Source organism: Chlorocebus sabaeus, chromosome 11 (genome assembly GCF_047675955.1).
Source record: "Chlorocebus sabaeus isolate Y175 chromosome 11, mChlSab1.0.hap1, whole genome shotgun sequence".
NCBI lineage: Eukaryota > Metazoa > Chordata > Mammalia > Primates > Cercopithecidae > Chlorocebus > Chlorocebus sabaeus.
Window position 1 is genome coordinate 60706403 of NC_132914.1, and position 13797 is coordinate 60720199.

At 37.8% G+C, this 13797-nt stretch overlaps 1 pseudogene; it reads right to left on the reverse strand.

Moving 5' to 3' along the window:
* Nucleotides 1-1918: 1918 nt before the first annotated feature.
* Nucleotides 1919-2409, reverse strand: LOC119620684 (probable ribosome biogenesis protein RLP24 pseudogene; annotated as a pseudogene).
* Between the last annotated feature and the right edge of the window lie 11388 nt (nucleotides 2410-13797).

A 13797-nucleotide genomic window follows, 5' to 3' on the forward strand; every position in this document is an offset into this window, starting at 1 on the left:
TTTTATAAATGGGAGTTCCCCTATACAAGCTTTTTTGCCTGCCACCATGCAAGACGTGACTTTGCTCCTCCTTTGCCTTCCACCATGATTGTGAGGCCTCCCTAGCCATCTGAAACTGTGAGTAAATTAAACCTCTTTCCTTTGTAAACTACCCAGTCTCAGGTATGTCTTTATTAGCAGTGTGAGAATAGACTAACACAAGGGTTCAGGTGCAGCATTCCATACCTCCCTCCTGGTACCAGGCCAGGGAGTTTCCCCAGTTGTACAACCCAAGGGATGGTAATGGTTACATTGTTGATCACCTCTGAGACTCTCCTTCTTCTCTGGTCCCTTCAGAACCAAAGTCTACCTCTCCTTCAGTGCTGTAATTGAGGTTTTCATGACACTCTGAGGCACAGTAATTTTTCTGAAACTCTCTAAGATCCATGTCTACTTCCGTATGTACCCAAAGCATTCACTCTCTCCAACTCAAACCTGGGAACTGGGATATAGGTTTCCTCTCTCGGATAGCCATCTAGGTCACTGCTTTCCCTACTTGTCTCCTGGCCTTCCTTCTTCCACCTTTCCCTTTTAAAGAGTCAGTGAGTGGAAAGAGGGGTTGTTAATGAAGGGAAGACCTGCTGTATTTCATGAAGCCTGTCCCAAATATCCTATCAATCCTGGAGTTCACAGAATTTCCAGTCTATCAGAAGAGTCTCCTCAGCTATGTTCTACTTTTGGATCTATCATATCTTTCCCCTGTGGCAACGAGTTCAGGACCTGTTATCTCTGCAAATGGAGTGGAAAATATGAGGAGAAGGGAAAAAATTAATATTTCAAAAATGTTGTCCTGCTGAAGATGGGTTTAAAATTCTGTGACAGAAAGAAAGCCAGTGTAGCAATGTTCAGAGCCCTGCAAGATACAGGTGGTAATACAGGGGCCTGTAGTCTGAAGCAGATAGACCTAGATTGTAATGCTTTTTTACAATTCAAGGTATTTTGTATCACTCCCTTAGTTTCTTCATCTGTATAACGGGGATGCTAACACCTACTTAAATGTGCGATTTTTTTTTTTTTTTACCTGCAAATAATGAACAGATGTTCTACTCATGAACAGATGTTCTACTCATAAATTCTACTTTCCAAAAACAATTAGAAGTTTTTTAAAAGAAAACCACACAACACATTTTAAAAGGCACTGGGATTCCTCTGCTTCTCAGTCATTGCTAGGCTAGAAAAATAAAGCCTGTTCTACCAGGAATCACAAGTTAGAACTGAGTATTCTCCAAAGTGGAAATTATAGGGTATAGTGCCATTTCAGGCAGAGATTATTTAGTTCTCATTTACAACATCCACAATTACCTATCAGAATGGCTAAACCAGGTAACCAGGTCAAAACAGTCCAGTATAATTAGGCCCCATCAAACGATGTCATTATGGTGTTCTAAGATGCTAATAAACCAAAACAGGAAATACTGAAGTCAAAATAAAAGATATTCAACTCTGTCATACAAATTGTTTGTCCCTTGTTGTATCCCCCTGATTCTATAACATTAATAAATGAAATACTTTACTGCAAAGATTTTATTTTATATCTCACTAGCCATGAATTTTTGTCGTTAGTTACTGTATAAATGCTGCCTTGTGACATTATCCAAATGGCAGGACCACTTTATGCCCACAATTCACTTCTATAGTTATAAACAGAATTTTCATGATTTACGTAACTACATCTCTCAATGAAGATTTAACATTGAGATGCAATCTAACATTTATAATAACTGATGTTTTGTAGACAGTAATGTAGGAAATACATATTTTAATCACTTTTCGTCTAAGTGACCTTATGTAAAAAAAAAAAAAAACCAATAATTTAGCAGTTCCAAATCTCCAAAGGACATTTTCAAGTGTACATATAGAAATAAGTACAGTGAGATTTTTAAGAAGCATCTTCCATGTCCACATCTTGTTGCAATGGCTGTACCATTTTCTCTTCCAGCTGCTTTCTTTGCCTACCAGAAGGGCTCCGATGAGATGGATGTTTTGCTTGACTTCTTTAATATATCCTGAACTTTTTGTAGCTCTATTTTTCTTCAATCCGTTCATTGTAAAGTTAGCTTGGCGTTTCTGTTTGATCTCTTCAACTCTCTTCATTGCATCAATAGTTTTATTCCATAGCTCTCACTGGTATTTGATAGGTTCCTTTCTATATTTTTCATATTTAAATGAATTATCCACTGTAAGCTTTTCACCAGCTGCTTTCTGGAATGCTTTAGTCCACATGACCTTGCAAGAATTGTGCTTCTTTTTAAAGTTTTAATGACATTTAGATTTACAAAATCTGAACACCTTGCAGTCCTTGTGGATGAACATCATGCCGTGGTCAGGGTGGATCGGCCCCAAATAGAAATAACACTTCTCCATACACATGTTGAACCTGTGTGGATCCCCACTGACCAAACACCAAGCTTGAGAGGTGGTAAATGTGTGATTTTTTAGGAGACAAAATGATGTGCTAATCTTAGTGCTTGTTACACCTAAATAACATTAGGTATTATTACTATTGCTATCACTACAGGTGCTTTGAAAATGAGAATGAGTTCTCACTAATGTCATAAGGGAATATTTCTTAGTTTCAGAAAGTGGGCTCAAATTGGGTCTTGAAGGGTGTGTACATCTTCTGTAGGTAAGTATGGGGGCATATGACAGCGAGAGCATTCTGGGGAAAAAAAACATGTTCCACAGGGACAATAACCAAATATCTTTCTTTTATCACACAAAGCTATCAGCTACTAAAAATATCAACTAAAGAAAGAATGAGTTTTTTTTCATATAAGTAGATCCCCCACTTATTACAAACAAAATACATGGTTTCCAGAAAATATTTAGAAAATGTAGACAAACTTAGGCAAATTAAATGAAGAAAATTCAAACTACTCAAAATGTCATCTTCAAGATATAATTGTTATTAAAATTTAAAACATTTTAATTGTGGCAAAACACACAAAAAATTTACCACCTTAACCATTTTAAGGGTGCAGTTTAGCAGCGTTAAGTACATTTGTATTGTTCTGCACACAGTCTCTAAAAACCCTTTTCATCTTGCAAAATCGAAACTCTGTACCCATTGAACAACTCTCCACTCCACAGTCCCTCCAGCCCCTGGCAATCACCATTCTACTTCCTGTATCTGTGATTTTGATGATTCTAGGTACTTTGTGTAAGTGGCCTCATATGGTACTTGTGTTTTTGTGACTGGCATATTTCACTTATAATTGATGTCTTACTAGTTTTGTTACCTGTTTTTGTATGGAAATGTTTAGATCTGCCATTGTTTAATCATTTCCCCACAGTGGGACAGTTAGGGGCTTACATTAAAAAATATTATAAATAACCTTGCAACTATTATCCTTATTGTAAATCTTTAGGCCTCTTCATTGTCAGCTCTTTGGGATAAGTTTCCAGACATCCATTTGCTGGGTTATAGGGTATGCTCACTTAATCTCTTGATAAATACTGCCACCTTTTCCTTAAGAAATGTAGTAGCAATCTTGATTCCTACCAGTGTTGTGAGTGCTGATTTCCATGTCTCTTTTACTTTTCTTTTTTAGCACTTAAATTGGAACTATTTTTGATCCTTCATCAGTCATTGCTTAAAGACCGGTGAAGTGCAGACTTCACAAGGGATATACCATACACCTACTATAGCCAAAAGGGCTAAGAAATCAAACTGAGAACTTCATGCTTCAAGAAGTTCAGGGCAGTTAACTTAATCCTGCTTAACCATGAAATCCTAGCTTCTTGGCTTAGGATTCCCTCAGTCTTTGAACATACAGAAAATCCTGTTATTTAGTGGCCTAAGGATATTGCTTGCATTGACTGAATCCACCCTGTCATTGTTCCTCAAATTAATTCCTAGCAATACTGTTGTTAGAAAAACTCAGCAAAGAATTTAATTCAAGTTAAAATGCCAACATGAGAGAAAATCACATCTAACCCAACATATCATAGCAACCAAAAAGAACCAGTCTACAAGTAACTTTCTCAAAGTTTGATCTGGGAAGGTACTTCATTAAGAAAAGCAGTGTATGTGCACACTAATAACCTATGGTTAGATTTTTTTTTTTTTTTTACTGTGTCATGGTACAATAATATTTCCAAACACACATACAGACACTGAACTTTCTTGGTTAAATATCAAGTGCAAATTTATCACATAAGGAGGGTTTGCTCATTATGGCATTTCCTAAATAATCAGTTTTAGGAGATTTAGCAAGTAATAAGAAATTAGTAAGCTTGAAGAGCAACAGAAACATGGCATCTGGAGATTAGATTGAATGGAGCACATTGTTGAGCACAAGCTTAATAATGTAGAAGATACTGTAAGTATCCAAAAACTTTTGTTAGACGGAAATATCAACTAATATCTAATTTACACTTGTTTTATAATGCCCACACATGGGCACAAGCACATTAAAAAGAAAAGATGTCAGGAAAATGTTGGAACAGTATTGGTCAAGATACCATTTCCTTTCCAATCTGTACCATGAGTTTCTGTAAGGGCAGGCATGAATTAAGTTTTGGGGTTTGATAGTTCTGAGCAGTGATTCGGTCTTGTCATAACTAGTGATTTCATTCCCTTTGGCTTGTGTCTGTCTGTAAAACCTTATTTATGAAATTCCACTTGACTTTTCTCCTATCTTCCTCTTTTTATTGTTTGTCACGTGAAGACAGATTCACTGGTGTCAGCACCCCTGACTTATAGTGAAAGCTGAATGTAGGCATATCCTGCCTTGGGGCATGATGGTGAGAGCAGGGGTGATTGGGGACTGGAGAAGAAACTTTGAGCATGTATTCTCAACTAGGGCAATCTTGCCCCCAGTGGGGTGAAACTTGGTTGATGAAACTGGGAGGCAAAAATACCTTATTCTTTGTGCATAGGCACAGATATATAGCATATCTATTGCACTAAAATATTATGAGAGTGATGATTAGTAAAAAATGTCTAAAAGGCTGGTGGGAGGTGGAGGCCGTAATGAAGAAAGGTTAAGAGGTAGTGAATGAGAGGAAAAGTAGTTCTTTACAAGGCACTCAGCTGCCTAGAAACGACCCAATTTAAGAACCTCTGTTCTTAAAGAGGGAAATATTCATTTTTAAAGGATATTTCCAAGGATAGTCCTTTGGAGTGGAGGTTATAGAATAAATATCTCTTTCTTTTCTACCTCTACCTTTCTAGGATTTCCAGCACAGAGTACAACACAGGATAAAGGTCTGAATCAGAAATGACAGCCTGCTTGTATTTGTGAAAAGTTAAATGGCCTCAAAATGATGACCGGCATCATTGTTGATGAGATGACAATGTAGATTCATTGGCATCTACTACATATTAGGTACTTTGTCTATGGTTACTACCTAGGTAACATAAAAACCCTGCAGAATAGGTATATTATCCCCATTTGACAGATAAGGACGTTAAGCAGCAATTATGTGCCGAACCAGAATGTGAACCCAGGTCTGTGTGATTCTCAAGGAGATACCCTTCCCACTGGGCCATACCACTCCTCATGAAGCAAACAGTTCAGATGAAGGGTCCCTGGAAAGCCCACTTGTTCCTTACAGAAGGTTTTTGTTTCTCTGGAGTTTTGACCTTGGATGCTCCTTTAGGTGCTGTATCACTCATATAACTCACACTCATCTTGCCCTTCAGGTTGTAATCTTAGCCAGTCCTAAAATGGCTCAAATGTAAATGTCTTCATTTTTTTTCATTATCACTTATCTCTAATGAGATGCACTTAAGTTCCTAAATGAGCATCCTTCCATTCTACTTGAATGAACTGTATCACAGAATAACCAGCATTACCACCCAAGCCAAAAGCCTGCTTTCCCAGAAGCCTGTCACTGTAGATGGGCAGCCCTTATGGTTGATAAGCTGTATCTTTCCTTTTAAGCCCCCAGATGCTGTTTGGAAATATGTAGTTACGTTCTCCTCTATCATATTAGTTTTCCAAGGATCCTTCTTCCTATTTCTTTCTCACTCATAAAAACATTTGGGCCAGGCACGGTGGCTCACACCTGTAATCCCAGCACTTTGGGAGGATGAGGTGGGCAGATCACGAGATCAGGAGTTTGAGACCAGTCTAGCCGACATGGTGAAAACCCGTCTCTACTAAAGATACAAAAAAATTAGCTGGGCGTGGTGGTGCGCACCTGCAATCCCAGCTACTTGGGAGGCTGAGGCAGGAGAATTGCTTGAACTCGGGAGGCAGATGTTGCAGTGAGCCGAGATCACGCCACTGCACTGCAGCCTGGTGACAGAGCAAGACTCCATCTCAAAAAATAAAAATAAAAAATAAAAATAGTATATTTTTTGGTCATATGTCTGGTTATATTGATTAACCACAGACCAAACATAAATATTATCATTCAACAAGAAAGGTTTTTGACTTGCAGCTTGATGTAATGACTGTGCAGGGGAATTTAACACATTCTTTATACCATGAGGCCCTTTAAATCTTATTATTTTAAGAACTATTCCTTTAAAATGATGCTGTATTTGGCTCTTTTATTCTGTTACTTTCTGCCCAATAAATACTCCACAGTTTTCATTTTTCTCCATGTCATTACTACTCTGTTAGCTGAGCCTTGCACTTGTGGCATACATTTTATTTTTCCAAAATGAAATGTCAGAAGGTTAAGAGATCAACTGATCAGCTGCTACATCTTTTTATAACATGTATTCTTCTATTTAAGAGGCAATATTCTAGCCATCGCAAGATGCAAGCAGACTATATTTTCCATCTCCTTCAACCCTGCTTTCCATTATTTTTTAGATAGGGTAGCCTCATAGCTATCAAGGTTTAAGAGGTAGCTGTGACAGTGGAGGTAGCTAGAGGCTGTTCTGAGAGAACATTTATGTACAATGGGAGACTCTTACTCTCCTCCCATCCTTTTTTATATGATGAGAAGATAGTTTTCTGGGATATCACAACATTTTGTTATTTTTGAGATAAATAGGAATTTCATAAATATAAATCGATTTTCTTTAAAGCATGGTGATTTGATTCACAAACTGTATAATAAAATAATTATGAACTGTGTAAAAGTATGCCACTTAAAATTTACTTTCCCATAGCTATAGAAGGAAAAGGTGGTTTAATTAAATGACAATGCCAGAGCTTTTTTTCCAAAATGTGTTTAACAACATGGGATATTATGGATCACCAGATTAAAAAGGCTGGATCTGATTCCAGAATTCAAGTTTATCTTCTTCCAGAACAAGTGTTCTTTCTTTGACACAAAACAACAAAAACAACCCTCCCACCATCCACCAAACAAAAACAAATGTAGTAACAACCGATGTAGTGCAGTAGTTTACTTATACATTGCATATTTTTCAGTTCTATATTACAAATTTCATCTTATTTCACCTTGACCTTATGTATTTACAGATGACCCTGCAATAGATTATATTCAGTGAGTTTGTGATTTTCTTAGCATAGAAGAAAATGCTAAGAAAAATGCTGTAATTTACAAACTACTGATGTGGTTATCCTGTTTCCTTTTGTCTAATGGATGCTGTGTCTTCTTCCTTCTTACACACAGACTTGCAGAGTTTTAAAGCTGAATTGGATCTAATTTTGTAGATGAGCAAATCAAGGCTCAGTGAATTAAAGTTACACACTTTGTCTAGCAAAAGAACTGGTAGATGGGGAGCCTGAGCCAGAAAAGTGTGGAGGTTAGCAGAATAAGACATTTTCTGTGCTGAGAGAGAAACATCCAAGCAAGAATTTAGGATGTTTAAGATGTGTTTAGAAGATGATTGAAACTCAACATGCATGATTTGGTTTCTGTTTTCTGAGAGAAATGAATATTTATGTCCAATATTATTGTACAAAACCGGCATCTGCCCAGGAGTCCGACCCAGATTAAAATCCTAGCTCTGTCTCTTCTTGTGTACCTGCAAGCAAATGGATACATCTAATTTTCAGTTTTCTCATCAGTAAAATGAGGTTAAGTTATATTCCATAGGATTACAGTGAGAATGCAATATAATGTGTGAAGTACTTTGCATTATGAATGGCCCATAGTACATGCTTAATGAGTGACTTTTCATTATCCTTTCTTCTCTGGTTTTGGCTGTACATAGGAAGACTGTGTGGAATTATGCCCAATCCTATAGCATTATCATGGTAAAAATAAGTGACCCACATACGTAAGCTGAAGAGTTAGGTCAGAGAATAAAAGAATAAAGAGGGAGCGTCTTGAACCTAGAGAAAGTGTAGTGCTCTGCAACGTTCCCGTGGTTAGACTTTGATGTAATTTAATTTGTTTAATTACGGTAGATTTCCAATAAAGGACAGAGTATTAGATAAACAGGAAAAGAAGAAATTTTTCTGATCATCACGGTGTTATATATTTAAAGAAGTTAAAGCAACATTATTTTAATTGGAAGGATATATGTTAATAGAAACAGAAGGCAGAACATTAATTTAAAAAAATAATTATAACAACCCCAATTCAATAACTTATAATAACATAGTTGTGGTTAAGATTAAGGACTTGGAATCAGACAGATGTGGGTTCACACCCCAGGTTCCCCACATGCTGTGCAACCTGGGCAGGTAAGTAACCTTTAACACTTGGTATCTGTATAACGGTAATATGTATGAGGTTGAATCACATGAAATGATCACTTTCATAAGTCAAAACCAGTCAAATACTGGATAATTCATATGATTCAACCCAGCTGTAAGAATAAAAAGATAATGTAACTAAAGTTATTACCACAATCACAGGCACTAAGTGCTCCATAAGTGATAGTTATTATGTTAATGAATCCAACAACTGGAGAAAAAAAATTACATCACAATTCCTCCATACAATGGAGTAAGATAAAAACAGTTAAAATCATGACTGTGAAGAATAATTAAGGGTATAAAACTGTAATCATAAAAAAAACGCTAAATTAAAAACAAGAAGATCTAATATGTATATACAATTTTATCCAAATTTTAAAGCATATATGCAAGTCTATTTGTCTGTTTATATAGAAAGCTGTCTGTAAGAAAATATTAAAAAGTTAAACACAACCTTTGATAAATGATATTAATAAAAATTATATAATAATTATATTATCTTCTTTCCATAGTTTCTTCTCATTTTCTATAAACTCAGACTACTTTTATAATCAGTAAAAGTATGTACCTTTTCCTTCTACCCCTCAAAGTACAAAAAGCTAACAAGAGTTCTTCTATATACAAGAAGAACACCCTATTTGATAAATGCCATTTTGTTATCCACTTCAAAATTTAAAAATAAAAATCTTAGGTATTGATTTCATTTGAGTTCTAATTTCCTTCTGCATAGCGTTTTTGCATGTGGCGCAGGGTTAAAGAAAAAACTAAAACATGAGTTATCAAAGCAGAGTTATAGAAACAATAATTTAGGCTGTTAAGTCTAGGGGAAAAGGTGTAGAGTTTAAGAGTGTGTCGTAGTCCAGCCAGACTGCTATAACAAATTACTGGGTGGTTTTCAAACAAACACAATTGACTTCTCACAGTTCTGGAGGCTGGGAAGTTTAAGATCTAGGTGCTGGCTGGTAAGGGCCTGTTTTCTGGTTCACAAATGTCCGTCTCCCACTGTGTCCTCACAGAGCGAAAGTGGTGAGACAGCTCTCTTGGGTTTCATTTCTAAGGGCACTAATCCCATTCATGAGGGCTCTACCCTCATGACCTAATCACCTCCCAAAGGCCTCACCTACTGACACCGTCACCTTGGGGTGAGGATTTCAACATATGAATTTTGGTGGGGACAAACATTCAGTCCACTGCAGAGTAGTAATTTTAGGTATGGAACTAGCAGGCATCAAAAAAGACTTTTTGACTATTTGTATATTCTTCAAGAATTTTCCTTTCCCAGTTTTGTGTGCCTCTCTACAATTCTGTCTTGGGGGAAACTTTATAGGTGAGACATAGCATAGCTCCTGAAGGAGACAATTTTAGGAAACTCCTTTGGATGTAGCTTCCAATGGATGTGTCTTAAACCAAAACCTGCCCTCTCACAAGTATATCATGAAAAAGCATAGATGATGCTTCTACAATGCTTGTGTTTATAAAATACTTTGACAAATCTCACCTCACTGTGATCTTGTAAGATAAACAGGGCATGAATTATCTTATCCATCTTGCAGAATAGACAAGAAGATGGGAGGGTAAGTGAATTAATAGTCTTGTCTCCCACCACTAGAGCACAGTAAGGATTAGAATGAAGACTACTTCCCAAATCTAGGCTTATGTGCCTCTGCTGTGCTATGCAGGGCTTTTTAAAGATACGTTTTAGGGTATCTTGTCATACAAATAAGAAATCTTGTAATATAAAATAAGAACACAGGCCGGGCACGGTGGCTTATGCCTGTAATCCCAGCACTTTGGGAGGCCCAGATGGGCAGATCATCTGAGGTCGGGAGTTCGAGACCAGCTTGACCAACATGGAGAAACTCCATCTCTACTAAAAATACAAAATTAGCTGGGCGTAGTGGCACATGCCTGTAATGCCAGCTACTCAGGAGGCTGAGGCAGGAGAGTCGTTTGAACCCAGGAGGCAGAGGTTGCGATGAGCCGAGATCGCGCCATTGCACTCCAGCCTGGGCAACAAGAGTGAAACTCCGTCTCAAAATGAAACAAAACGATGACAACAGAAAAGAACACAGAGAAAAGGGAAAGTAAAAAATGAAAAAAAAAATAGCAAAGAATAAATGAAAATTGTAATGCCTGATTGCTTTTTATGTTACTTCCTGTCTCTGAGCACATAGTAGTTTGAGGCTATAAAATTAATATAAATAGCCAGATCCTGATCAGTGGCTGATGTATAAGCATGGAATGTTTCGTTCTTAAAACCACTTGAGGAAAGAGCTTATTGTGTAATTATAGCTGTGCTTCCTGTCTAACACTGTTATAGGCAGAGATGTGGAAGCTTTTTGCTTCAGACACTAAGTACAGAACTGAGTTTTAGGAAAGAACATGTACCCATATTGTGAAAACACTTTATTATCAGAGTGAGTATTCTCAGCACTAACCCTTCCCAAGCAACTTCAGCCCTTCTGGAGAAATTGTTAAATATTAGAGATAACACTGGACAACTGGTCAGAAAACCTAAGTTCTTGCCAACTAGAATCCATGAGAAAAATAAAAAGACAAGTGATGGAAACTCATGTGGCCCATTTCCTTTTCCGTAAAGTAAGAGGTTTGAATTAGACTAGTAGTTCTTGACTCTGGTGCATGACATATAGCACAGCATTTTACGAATGCTGGTTTCTGATCCAGCCTCCAGAGATCCTGATTTTATTGGTCTGAGTAAATTTCTCCAAGTGATGGCGATGCCAGGCAGGTTTAAGAACCACTGGGTTAGGTGACCTCTGAAATGCCTCTAGCTCTGAAATTCTATGTTATTTTGGTTCTGTTTTTCCTTCCAAGAGCAAACCAGCGAGGGGATACAATATTCCACCTCCCGCTTTCCTCCTCTCTTAGTATAACTTGCTGACTTGTAATCGGGGTAGTGATTTTCAAATTTTAGTGAATAGTTAAAATGCAGATTACTAGGCTACACTCCATGAAATTCTGATGTGATAGACCTGGAGCATTGCCCAGAAATTATATTTTTCACAAGCATCCACATGATTCTGAGGCCATTGATTGAGAACCAAATTTTGAAAAACACTGTCAAAGGCATGATTTATGACTTCAAGGATAAGATTTTGCCTGGGGAATCTTTGGCCTGATTCACTCTGGAACACAACTTTGGCTAAATTGAATAGTAGGTGCAGTGACTCGAAGACCCAAACCTCATAGCTCCAAGTCCCCCTCTTCATTTAAGTTTCAATCAGGTAGCTAGGGTGCCAGCTTTCATCAAAAGTTGCTCTGAATATTCAAGTAACGATAAGAGGACTAGAATCCAGAGTAGACAACACCTTCTATAAACAAATAGAAACATAAAAAATGATAATGAAAAACTGGGCAAAAGATATGAACGCGCAACTCAGAAGAATGAACCCAATGATGAATATGCATTCACCATATCAGGGAAATAAAAATCAATAAAAAAAACATGGTATCATTTTTCACCAATCAAGTTGGCATGCATTTCAAAAGTTTGGTAGTGTCAAGTGATTACTAGGGAAACTAGTGCTGATACAGTCATGGTGTAATACAAACTGGATGAGCCAGTTTAGAAGGTAATTGGGCAGTGCTCTTAACTAAATATGCTCTTTTTCTTTGATGCTAAAAATGTAACTTTACTTCTCAGTATTAACCTGAGAAATACTGGAACATAAACAAAAATAAATATGTTCAAGAATGATTTTAAAACAGAAAAATAATAACCATGTATATTTCCATAAAGGAGCAAGTGTCCAAATAAATTGTGGAAAAATCTTACTAAATATTACACAAGAATGAGAAGAAATGAGGTAGATCCATATGTACTAGCTTGGCAGATCACCTAGACCTATTGCTGAGTGTAAAACCTAGTTACACAATGGTATTCATTGTGATAACTTGTTTCCAGAATGGCACCATTAATCCTTTCCCTTGCCATTTCCCCCATCAAGAGGCTGCATCTATTTCTATCCTTCCTTTGAATCTGGGCTGGTTTCAATGAATTCCTGGACCAGAAAAGTGTGGCAGAAGTCATTCTGGGTCTTAAGCTTTGCAAGTTCCACCTGGGTCTCTTGGAACACATTATTGTAACTCTTGCTCCAGGGGGAAGTCATCTGCTCTGTAAGAAGTTCTGTTGTCCTGAGAATGTTGTGTGGAGAGGAGATCACAGCCAACCTTGGCTATTCCAGCCATTGATGTCACCCCAGCCCAGGCAATAGACATGTGAGTGAGGCTGCATCCTGGACATTATGGTCCCAGCAGATGCCATGTAGAGGATAGCCAAGGTCCTGGACATACGGCCCCAGTCAAACAATTGCAGCCATCCTTATCCTTCTGAGCCACCCAACTGAAGTTCCAGACATTGTGGAGCAGCCACACTGTTCCTGCTGTACCTTGCCCTAACTTTTGACTCACAGAATTGTGAGCATAAGAAATGTCAGTCTCTTTACAACAGTAAGTTTTTGTGTGGTTTGTTATGCACCAATAGATAAACAGAACACTCACAGTAAGACCATTGTGTTTTAGAAAAAACACTAAAAAATATAAGATACTATCTGTATTTGTGTCAATATATGTATATATACAATCTAAAAGGACAGACACTAAAATCATGACGGTATTTACTTCTGGGTCAGAGAGGAAGTCAAGCAGGAATGAACATGGTGGTCCTTCAAAGGGACTTTAACCTTACATAGAGTCACGATTCTGCCAGGAAGAGAGACACTACTGGGTTGATTTGAGCAGGAGGGGTTTGATTTCAGGTAAGTGTTTACAAAAAGGACAGGAGGAGCGAAGGTCAGAGAAAGCTGACACTAGTGTTCAGGTGTGCCACTGATTCAGTGAGTTGCAGGAAAAAACCTGGGGTGGCCCCCCTGCTTGGAGGCGGAATGTCTGGAGGCTGTGGCAGAGCCTCTTAGCTGTGGGAACCTGGACACCTGCCCTCACTGCCGAGGAGCAAGGATCTGAGTTCCTTCTCCCTTCTGCTTTCAAGCCTGGGCTGAGTGCCACCTATTGATGAAATTTAACCCACCAGTTGTAGAGGTTTAGGGATTTTCTTTAGAGCCTAGTGGAAGTCCATAGGGAAGAGGGCTCACAGTAGCTGCTTTACTCCTTCTTTCCTTCATTTGTAGTGTTTCGTGACACATGACAGATGACATGTTCCCAG